At 39.7% G+C, this 10550-nt stretch overlaps 2 long non-coding RNA genes across 2 annotated transcripts; both read right to left on the bottom strand.

The window, feature by feature from the left end:
- Nucleotides 1-3081: 3081 nt before the first annotated feature.
- On the bottom strand, nucleotides 3082-6325 carry LOC124473991. The gene is made up of 6 exons (XR_006956765.1): nucleotides 6103-6325; nucleotides 5683-5921; nucleotides 4594-5584; nucleotides 4147-4233; nucleotides 3953-4067; nucleotides 3082-3803 (listed from the first exon to the last, which is right to left on the bottom strand). It is a non-coding gene; the product is annotated as an uncharacterized LOC124473991 (long non-coding RNA).
- Nucleotides 6326-7596: 1271 nt separating this feature from the next.
- Nucleotides 7597-8271, bottom strand: LOC124474158. Its single transcript, XR_006956790.1, has 3 exons — nucleotides 8125-8271; nucleotides 7824-7982; nucleotides 7597-7669 (listed from the first exon to the last, which is right to left on the bottom strand). It is a non-coding gene; the product is annotated as an uncharacterized LOC124474158 (long non-coding RNA).
- Nucleotides 8272-10550: the final 2279 nt, after the last annotated feature.

Below are 10550 nucleotides of genomic sequence, written 5' to 3'. Positions count from 1 at the left end.
TATTATAAGTTAAATATCAGTCGTCGATTGACAGTCCTATTATTTATTGTTCATTACAGAGTTTCAGATCTGTATTTCTTGATTTGTGACTAAAAATGACTAAATGTAAATTTGTGATGAGGAATTGGACGGTATTGTCACTGATGTCCATAGAATTCATCCCAACACGGGGTACAAGCTGATTCATGGTCATCTAAAATCAAGAGGAGTGCGAGTTCCAAGTAAGATGGTCTGGCTGGTGTGGAAGAAATTGGGATTTCCCGTGTGCTTACATTATTCACTAATCAATAAAACTAGTCATTGGATATTAGTTAGTATGTTCTCATGTGAGCTTGCTATTAATAAGAGTAGGCTAGATTGTGTCTGTGTCAGGGTTATGTTCGGGGTCAGGAGAAAGTACTGGGTAAACGTCCCTTGTCATGACTACTGATCTCTCTAGTCTGAGAGTTGTCATGTGTTAGGGAGCTGTGAATCTTTTTCTCTGAGACTGTTGTAACGTCATTACTGCCTGACTGTCACCATCTATTTACATTCTTGTGCTCTATAAAAGATGGTCCTCCGGCCTTCCGATCGGAGAGAGACACAGACCAAAGCCTGCATGGTGTTTTGTCGTCATTTATTATCCTAGGTCTGGTTTTCTCTCCCAATCTACAGATTGATAAATACTTATTAAAATCCAGAACTCAACTGAACATTTTTTTTGTTTCAAAGGTGCAAGCTACTTTGCGCAGAGTGGACCCAGCGGGGACTGCCATAAGAGCTCTTCGACTGCAGACACTCCGAAGAAGACAGTATTCTGTGCCTGGACCTAATAGTCTATGGCACATTGATGGAAATCACAAGTAGAGTGCAATAACTACCATCTGTGATTATAATCATAATGTTCATATGCTAACTTAATTAAATGATATTGCAACACCAAGCAAACAACTGCCCAGTAGAGGCCTTGCACAGAATGTAAGTCTAGTTTTCTAAAACTGATTGTTCCAATCCTTGATTGTGATTGACTATATCGCGTTCCATGCCGTTGTAAAATACAGCATTACCTTTCAAGTTGTCCTTATAACATTCTATTGCGGGTACTATTCTCCTTGAGGGTTTAGGTTGGTTGAGGGGCAGTTCTATGGGCGCATGTGAAGCCCTCTGTGACATGCTTGCGTGTAAAAAGGGCTATACAAATAAATTTGATTTGATTCTATTGTAACATTACATATTACTGTGCATCGAATATTTCTATTAAAAAAAGACGTTACAAGGTAGCAAGCAACCTACAGAACGGCAGAATTAGTTGTGAATTTGATTTGCTGGGGAGGCATATGTCCAAGAGGGACACTGGGCGGATGGACAAGCTGGTCAGGAAGGCGGTGGGGCAGAGCCCGGACTCACTGGGGACTGTGGTGGAGATACGGATGCGGGGCAAGCTCTTGGCCATCATGGGCAATGTTAATCATCCCCTCCTCCACCATGTCCTGGCAGGACAGTCCAGCAGCCTCCGTAGCGGGTGGCTCAACACCTTACGTTCTCGGACTGAGCGTCTTAGGAGATCCTTTGTCCCAGCTGTCATAAAACTCTAATATATGACTTCACACTGCACCACGTCTTTCACCTACAATATACATATACATCTTCACTGTACATAACTTATTGTATTGTCTGTTTGTATTTTATTGTCTGTACATATTGTATGTAATTGTAAATGAGAGCTGTGAGAAATAGGCTACCTGAATTTCCCCACGGGATTAATAAAGTATATCTTTCTATCTATCCCTTTTGATTCGGTAGCGCAAGTGTTTCATCTTGGCTGTTGCGTGGCAACGATTTAACTATACTTTGTAGTGGCGGAAGAATGACTGTTCATTATTAAACTGTTTTGTTTCTTAAATTTAATTGTCTTTATTTATGAAAATCATATCAAATACTTGTTGTAACAGTTTTAGAAAAGCAACAAGCCCCGCGAGTCCGTGCTTTGCCGATGATTAACACAGACTCGCGGGGCGTAGGCCTATTGCTGATATAACACAACACAAATGGGCATTGTTAATACAAATATGTCAATGATAGACCTATGCTTGGAGGTGATGATAACCCTGATGCTACTGTTTTTATAATGAATGCTACTGAAATGCTTGAGTCAAGCCCTATTTGGTTTTTAGCATAATTTCATATTTTAAGTGAAAACACCCGTTATTCTGTTCCCCCCCAAAACAGATGGAGATTTGTGGTTCACGGTGGAATCGACGGCTTCAGTTGACTGCTAGTGTACCTTACAGTCTCAACAAATAACCGTGCAGACACTGTCCTCAACAGCTTTCAAACAGCTGTTGATCAGTTTGGGTTGCCTTCAAGGGTTCGTTCCGACAAGGGTGGGGAGAACACAGTTGTGGCAGAGTTGATGATTCAGCGAAGAGGAGCAAACAGACACTCGCACATCACAGGCCGAAGTGTCCACAACCAAAGGTGATGAAATGTACAACCACCAAAACCCACAGTAAAAGAAAATCAAGTCATTATTACTCATATTTGCTGTATATTTACAGAATTGAGAGGATGTGGAGGGATGTGTATGAGCATGTGCTGGACCTGTTCTGCCACATCTTCTTCAATTTGGAAGAGCAGGGACTTCTTGAGCCAGACAACTAAGTCCATCTGTATGCCTTGCACTGGACATTCATTCCACTTATACAGAAGCACCTTGACTCGTTCAAAGATGGCTGGAACAATCATGGTCTCAGAACTGAGCACAATCAAACCCCACTGCAACTGTGGATGAGCCATGCATGGGAAGATCTGGAGGATCTAGCAGAGGTATATCAATTGTAATTGTAAAGTTTGCTACTGAATCATATGGCTCAATCAAAGGCATTGATGTTGTACTTCCACGTTATTCTTCTGTATAAAATGATATTTAACTGATCTATTATAGACACCGTGGGTGGTTATATTACAGTGCAATTCACCAAATTACTGTAAAAACAGAAAAGGACCATACATGCTACTTTTCTCATTTACTTTAATTCATGGAGTTTTAAAACTGTTACCAGGTAAATGGTATATAATTTTTTAACTAAACTTACACGAAATGTGTGAAATCAATTGTGTACTTCAGGTGGATGAAGACTATGGAATTGACTGGGACGGACCACACAACCACCATGGCAGAGTGACTGTACCCGAGGTTCAACTGCCTCGCCAACTTGAGGATGAAGTGGCCTCATTGCCTGGTCCAGTGGAGTCCTGCTCCGATGCAATGCAGATCTACCTTGAGACCGTGCAACATCTATCAAGGATGATGGATGAAAGATAAGATCCCTTGATAGGTGTGGGAACTACCAACGTTTGTTAAAGGTATTGTGTTTGGGTAGCATTGTGTGATAACAAAAAATTGAGAACCAATACTTTGAGAACAAATGTACTTGACGTACTTGCTTGTAGGCCCTCCTACAAGTCAGAAGAAAAAAAATATATAAATATATTTGAAAATTTGATAGAGATTAGATCGACTCAAACTAAGACTTTTAACACTTAACTATTTGTGCCCTAAGAACCCCTGCCATCAACCCCCTTTTCTCCTCCTCACTGTCCTTGTTACATTAGACCGAATCCTGTGTGAGCACTCTGAATAGATGCTTTAAGTGCTGTTTCAAAGTCTGCATAGGACTCAAAATGGACAGGCAATTTCAGCCTCTCAAAGCAGGTAGATGAGGATGGAAATCGAGCCCGTGAGATTTCAACATGTATCTCTCGTGGAAGGACCTCCCATCCGACCCAGAATTTTAGTAGTTCGGCCAGCTGTGTTGATGATGCTGTGAAATTTAGAGAAGAGACATTTTCTTAAATATTTTCTCTAATTTCTAAACATCCTTAGCAAACAATGTTTACAGCACAAGCAGTGAACCTTTTTTTTTACTCAACAGTAACTGAACAGTATTTATGGAGGCATCTTGTCACATACCATTTTCTATGAACGTCCTTAGGAAGCCGGTGGTGCGGCACTTCTCCTCCAGGCTGAAGTCTTCATCCTCGTCGCTGTCATTCTCAAGGGGCCAATTGATGCGATCTAGGACCATCTTCAAAGCAGTAATTTACTATGTGAAATATTGTACATTTATATATTTATACATTTATATATTTACAAAAACTACTTACCAAGGTTCAAGTTGAATCCCAACTGAATTTTTGACATCAATGTGGTGAGGAAGTGGCGGACTACTCCAGGTCCAACAGCAGCATCACCTGAAAATAAATAAACATTTTTGTACACTACAACTCAGTAACTGGTAACTCAGTAACTGTAAAGGGCTGCCACCTTACAACATTTATCGGCCGGTTTTATCATAGCACTTTGCTGTTAGTAAGTTACTAGATTTTTGTAAACATTTTAAAAAGCTAAATTTCAGTAAAAATTACAACCAAATCTCTGGTAGGCAGTAGATATGGAGATATAATTCTGCACAACTGCATATAGAAAACAAAAATACATCAACTGATGTCTCCGTCTATCTCAGACTATTCCACAATTAAGAATTTGTCTTAATTGTTAACTTGAATGCCTTGTCATTCTGTTGTGTGGGTGTGCTGTATTGCTATGCCAACCTTCCAAAGTACAATTCAGCGGAGAAGCCCAATTGCGCTTTTCCTTGTAGAACCACAGCATAGCCCTCTCCCTGTCCTCCTCGCTGTCTGCCAGGTCCATTTTAAGACGGAGGGGTCTTTCGGATTCATTCTGGCCCAGTAGAGCCCTTTTGAAGTCTTGCGCAGCACACTTTGGATCAGTGATAGATTTCCAATATTGCCATTATGTAAGGTTAAAAACAAGAGAATACTAGTCAGCACCATGCAATAATTTTTTTGAGAAGGGCCTGGGTTCAACTGCTTCAATAACTTTCAGAACTCAACTGTACCACCTATAGCAGGATAGGTGTTAGATTTGAATCTAGAATAGTACTCTGTATTGTATCGGTTTTTAGCCAAATTTGTATTACTTCACTATTCCTAACTTAAGCGTATACCATGTTTTTTTTTCCTAACATGCAAACCTTCTTTGTCCTCCACATCATTGTCATCCACTAGAAAAGGGTGTCCTGATCTCTCACTGGTCGTGGCCATTGAAGTTTCTCCTCTTGCTCTCCTGCTTAAACTGTTTGAAGCTGATGTTGTGGGCTCATAAGCAACAACGCTGGCTGATGCTGCTTGTGGCTCTGCTGTCACTGGTACACTATTGCTTGTAGATGCCTGATCCAAACTCCTACGAATTAGATATTATTACAGTCCCACTGACTGAAAAATATCCAGTGTTCATCTGAACTGGCTGATGAAACTGATTAATTCTAACCTCAACAGAATTTCACAAAAGAAAATGTACCCTTTTTTGATCTTAAACTAATCTGACAACTTCATAGTTCAGTTTTATTACAGTGTATAAACCAGAAATAGGTCTACAAAAAACAACAATAAAAACATGTTCTCACTCACAAACACACACATACCCATTGCATGTTTCCCTGTGGCCTTTCACATCGGTGAAGGTGAAGACCTGTTGGCACGTGATGCACGATACCATGGGTCCCTGGACGGTCTGAGAATACTGAAACCATTTTAATACAGTTACATAGTAGATAATTTTTTTTACTGTTATGAAGACATAAATGTGAATGTAAATATGAACATAAAATATGAACTTACAGGGCCAAGGTCCAGACTGCATTGAAGTGGTCAAACATATATGGTGGCTCTTCCAACCATAGTCTCTGGGGCCTTTAAATGGCGAATACTGTAACCCTCACTTGGACATGGAATTACAGAGAGCTCTCTGGACCTTGTTGTGCCACCGATTCTCATCAGTTCAAAGCCTCCTGCCTCCTTCAGCTTTGGGTAGTTGTCGATTAGAGTTGAAGTTAAAATCTGTGTGTCTGCTTCATTTCCTATATTTCAAAACATGCACCACAAGACTGAGCATCACAGGTTAAAAAACCTATACATAAGTGTGCATTTGCGATCTCGGATCCTCTGCCCTGCACATTTGTATTACTTCACCTCTTCTACACTGGGGCTTTACATTGGAATACAGTGTAAATAGTACACAATGGTAAATGGTACACAGACCTGTGAAGGAGATTCTTTTTTCGCCCAGCCCTGACGCCTTCAGGTCTGCTTTTTCCTGTATGGTTGGTGTGTTGGTAGCAATGTGGTCACTAAGAACACAGAAAAAGTGAGTGAAGCTTGTCCGTTGGATGTTTGATGCTGGCAGTGTTCGTCTGTTGAATCTGGTGTTGGACCCTCTGGTGGTGTTGGACCCTCTGTTGTAGGGAGCAAACAATCTAGCTACCTCCGCTGTTGATAAGTAAGAAGAACACATTCAAGGTTTTAGTATTACATTAAATAATCCTAAATAAAAAAACATTTACTATATTACTCATTATCTGCTCATCTGTTTTGTTCCTTTGCATCTTTACACAGCACACATGGCTTGCTTTAGTTGTGTGAGACATTATCCACAAACAGATTTGACATTCATAGGCTACATACATAGGTTACATACATAGGCTACATACACACACGCACGCAAGCACGCACACACCCTAGCTAGTCATGGAAGAAAATACTAGCTAGCTAGCTGCACATAGCTTCAAACTTTATCATCGTCCTGACACAAATTGTATTTGATGCAAGCAGAACGTGAAATCCCTTCGCCGCGCCGCTGGTATGAATGCCCCATAACTTGATAAAGATCATATAACTATGATCAACATAATTTTACTTGCCTCGAATTGGAGTGATGGTAGATGTAACGTTAGCCCCAGGGTCTAGACGTGATGGGGTAACGACAGCGCTAGTAGTAGTAGTACTAGTACTACTACTAGTAGTAGACGAGTTGAGGGCCTCTTCGATTAAGGATGCAGCCTCACGCAGCAGCTGAGGGTATGTCTTCTGGGACATTATGGTGTCTTGATTTGTTTAAATTAGGCTCAATAACTTCCATTAAACTAGACCTCCATACCCGCCAAAATTCGCTATCCTTCTGGATCGAAGAGAGCTTGATCGACTGGTTGAGCCTGCCTGGTGTGTAATACTGTTCATTCACCAATCAGAGGCTTTGACCCGCCCCCTGACTTGGTGAAGGGGGGACGACAGATTTATTTTGCTGCAGCAAGTTTCACCGTGGATAAATGTAAGTATAAATACATAAATGTAAGTATAAATAAATAAATGTAAGTATAAATGAATAAATGTAAGTATAAATGAATAAATGTAAACACATGAAAACGTAAACATATATATATATACACACAAATACATGTAACATTTATATATTTTGTGTCATTTATTTAAGCTTTGTGTTATATAATTATGTATTTATCCAAGTGTTTATTTATTTAGTTTTGGCCCCTATAATCCTCCATACTTTGTGTGCTCTGTAGTATTGATATAGGCCATTGAAGTTAGTCTTTGCGGACCAGCTGATGTACTTGGCGTGTTTTCGCCATCACTTTGGCTAGTTACTTCAGTTGATTCTGCTGTTTCTGTACCTGATGGGTGAGGTATTCTATCTATCAGCTTATCAGCAGACAGTGTCTCAACAAAAACAAGCTCACTGATGTTGCGCTTGTTGGGGGAGTGAAACACCAGCTGGGGGAAATCACGGGCCAACCTCCTCTTCAATTTATCCTGCCTGAAACATAGATACAGTGAAAGATTATCACAATGGTTTAAATAAAGATATATTCACACTGAAAACAAGTTCAAATACACTGTGTATTAAGGCCCATTCACACCAAGGACGGTAACAATAAATATATAGTTCTAGAAGAATCTCTTTAAATTACCTGTAGTTTGAAGCATCAAGATCTTCATGTCTTTTCACAAGATTTAAAAAGATCCTTCTAAGCTGCGTCATTGTCAACACCTCTTGGTTTACAAGTATTCTATGGCGGATGACCGTCTCAAAGAAGATCTTGTAGCTGTCATTTAAGGCTGGCTCATTTCTGAAAAGGGAACACATTAAAAACTCAAAAAATATTCTGTGCTACCACTATTTCCCAATGGCTTCTGTCTTATAAATACATTAGCAAATCAAACTGTTTACTTTGGGAATTATTAATTATTTGATAATGCAATATGACTCACTGTTCTTCTGAGGTCCCACGGTCTGTTGCAGTAGGCTTTGTCAAGAACCTGGTGTACTGTAACAGGACTTGTGATATCGCACCTCTAGAGACACACAGTCTTTATCTTGAACATGCACAAGAATGCTTGTGTCTTCCTTCATTTCCGCAGCTTTCAGCAACTGGCCTGTCAATAAAACAAACTATAATTACATACATTTGTAAATAAAAACTTAACAGTTTTTACTTAAACTTAAATACTTAACCGGTATACAATATTGAGGGTTCTGACTGTAGCTGTATGCAAAACAATACAAATGACTGTCTACAATAAATATTCAATACATTATGTAATTGTAATTGAAAGTTAGCCATGGTACCCACCATATGGCATAAAACTTCATTTCAACATATAACGTGTGTGTACTTTAGTGTTTACTTACCTGCTGACAACGTTTCTGCCTGTGAAAGATGGTCCTTCTGGCGTTTGCCTGCAACAGTAATGTACTTGTCCATTTTCTTACAAATGATGCACAAGGCAGGAAGCACAGGGCCCACGCAAGCTACTGGGAGGCCCGTCCTGGACCTAAGTTTCTTTGTCGGACATTCAATTGTTGAGCTACTACTACATAATGACGCAGACTGTACTTTGTGAGCATCTTGAGCTTCAGGAAACTGTGTGACCCGTTTCTCGGCCGTATCCAGGCGCTTTTTGTCAATGAAACGCCTGTAGCAAGTTAAGTGAAATCCAGCTTCTTTGGGAACATTGTCAAACTCAACTTCTAGACAATGTTTGTATGTTTCCGCTATTCTCTGATTCTCACCATGCAGGGCATGCCACCTTTTGACGCTGTTTGTGAATGTATCCCACCGTGTGCGGGTAAAATCCTTTATTTGTTCTTTCTTTATGGACGGGAGATGCATATAGCATATTTTCTTAAATCCTTTCCACGTAGTTTTGAAGTAGGTCTGGTCGTAATTTCCTCGTTTTCGCTACTTGAGATTGATTGAGAAGACATCTTGGACTCTTATACACTTTACAGAAACTTATGCTGCTATACTACTTGAACTTGATATTTCAAAAAGCGTCCACTTTATTGGTCGAGCGGTAAGCACGTGATGATTGACACATCACTCATGATCAAAATATAATTACGCAATGAAAGAACTAGTGCTGACTTTAAACACGAATTTTAAAAAAAACTGCAGGATTCCACATCGAGAACTTTTTTTCTGTTGCTCAAAACCAATAGGTGTTTTTATCTGAATCAAAGGAATGTAGTGCCCCTTATATGGGAACGGGATGAAACGAAAAATGGCTTCACCTTACGGCCTAAGAGGGCATAGAACAGCACCCGGGCCATTTTCAACCCAACCAATGTTACATACCCTATTCGGAGACCTTAAGGAACAGTGTGAAATACCCAAAAAACCCAGTCAATTGCCCCTTTAATTGGTTAAATTCAACCCCAGTATTTATTACACATGTAGGCCTAAATAGCTTTCGAACAGAAAGCAATGGAGAAAGTTAACGTTTATGAACGTTTCGGCATGCTGCTTCAGATATCTACACAATGTAGAACACTTGTAGCCTATCTGAGACAGTTGTACTACCAACGCACATCTAATCAATAGCCAATGAGAAAGTTACTCATAGACAATCAAAGAATGGATAAGGAGGTCAGCGGTAGTAAATTAAACATGCTGCATGATTCATTTGTCACAATGCCAGCAACGAAGTTGTCTATGGCTGCACTGCAGCTACAATTCTCAAAATCTCCCTTACTAAACAAACGCCGCCCTGAAATAAACGCTGCACCAAAAATGAACAATATTTAATAAACGCTGCAGCGTTTATTCAAAGATATACGATACCTTGTGTGGATAGTCATGGAACCTTATGACAATCAGAATAAATTAACTAACTTTTTTCAGAAAAACTTGTAAATCCGAACACCGGAATAAATTGCTAGATTTGTCGCTAGTCGCTTTTGACAAAAAGTCGCCAGGAGGGTTTAGCAAGAAAGTCACCAAGTTGGCAACACTGTGGAGTGGTTGGTTGGTGGCCAGTTTGCTGTTTGTTGCTGAAACATATACAACTCCAATGTCATAACTGTATTATATACAGATAAAAGTTAGTGTATAACTTTTACAATTAATTATTTAGGGAATTAACCATGACTTAAAGATAGATCTCCTTCTCAACATTGAGAATTAATATATGCCCTTGAAAAGTGTTGCAACCAATCACAATCGAGTATTCAACAACTCCATGGTATGAATTGTTAACAAGGGTTAGACTGACATTTACCCCATTTTCTTCAAAGGTCCAACATTGGGCCACTATTCCAACCAACTGCTCTTAGGTGAATTTCACAATGTAATAAATTCTGTTGAAAATGATAAGACAGTTACCGTATTTTTCGGATTATAAATCGCTCCGGAGTA

This window comes from Hypomesus transpacificus, chromosome 11, assembly GCF_021917145.1.
Source record: "Hypomesus transpacificus isolate Combined female chromosome 11, fHypTra1, whole genome shotgun sequence".
NCBI lineage: Eukaryota > Metazoa > Chordata > Actinopteri > Osmeriformes > Osmeridae > Hypomesus > Hypomesus transpacificus.
Note: the sequence above shows the minus strand (reverse complement) of the source record. Positions and strands in the feature narration are given on the sequence as shown.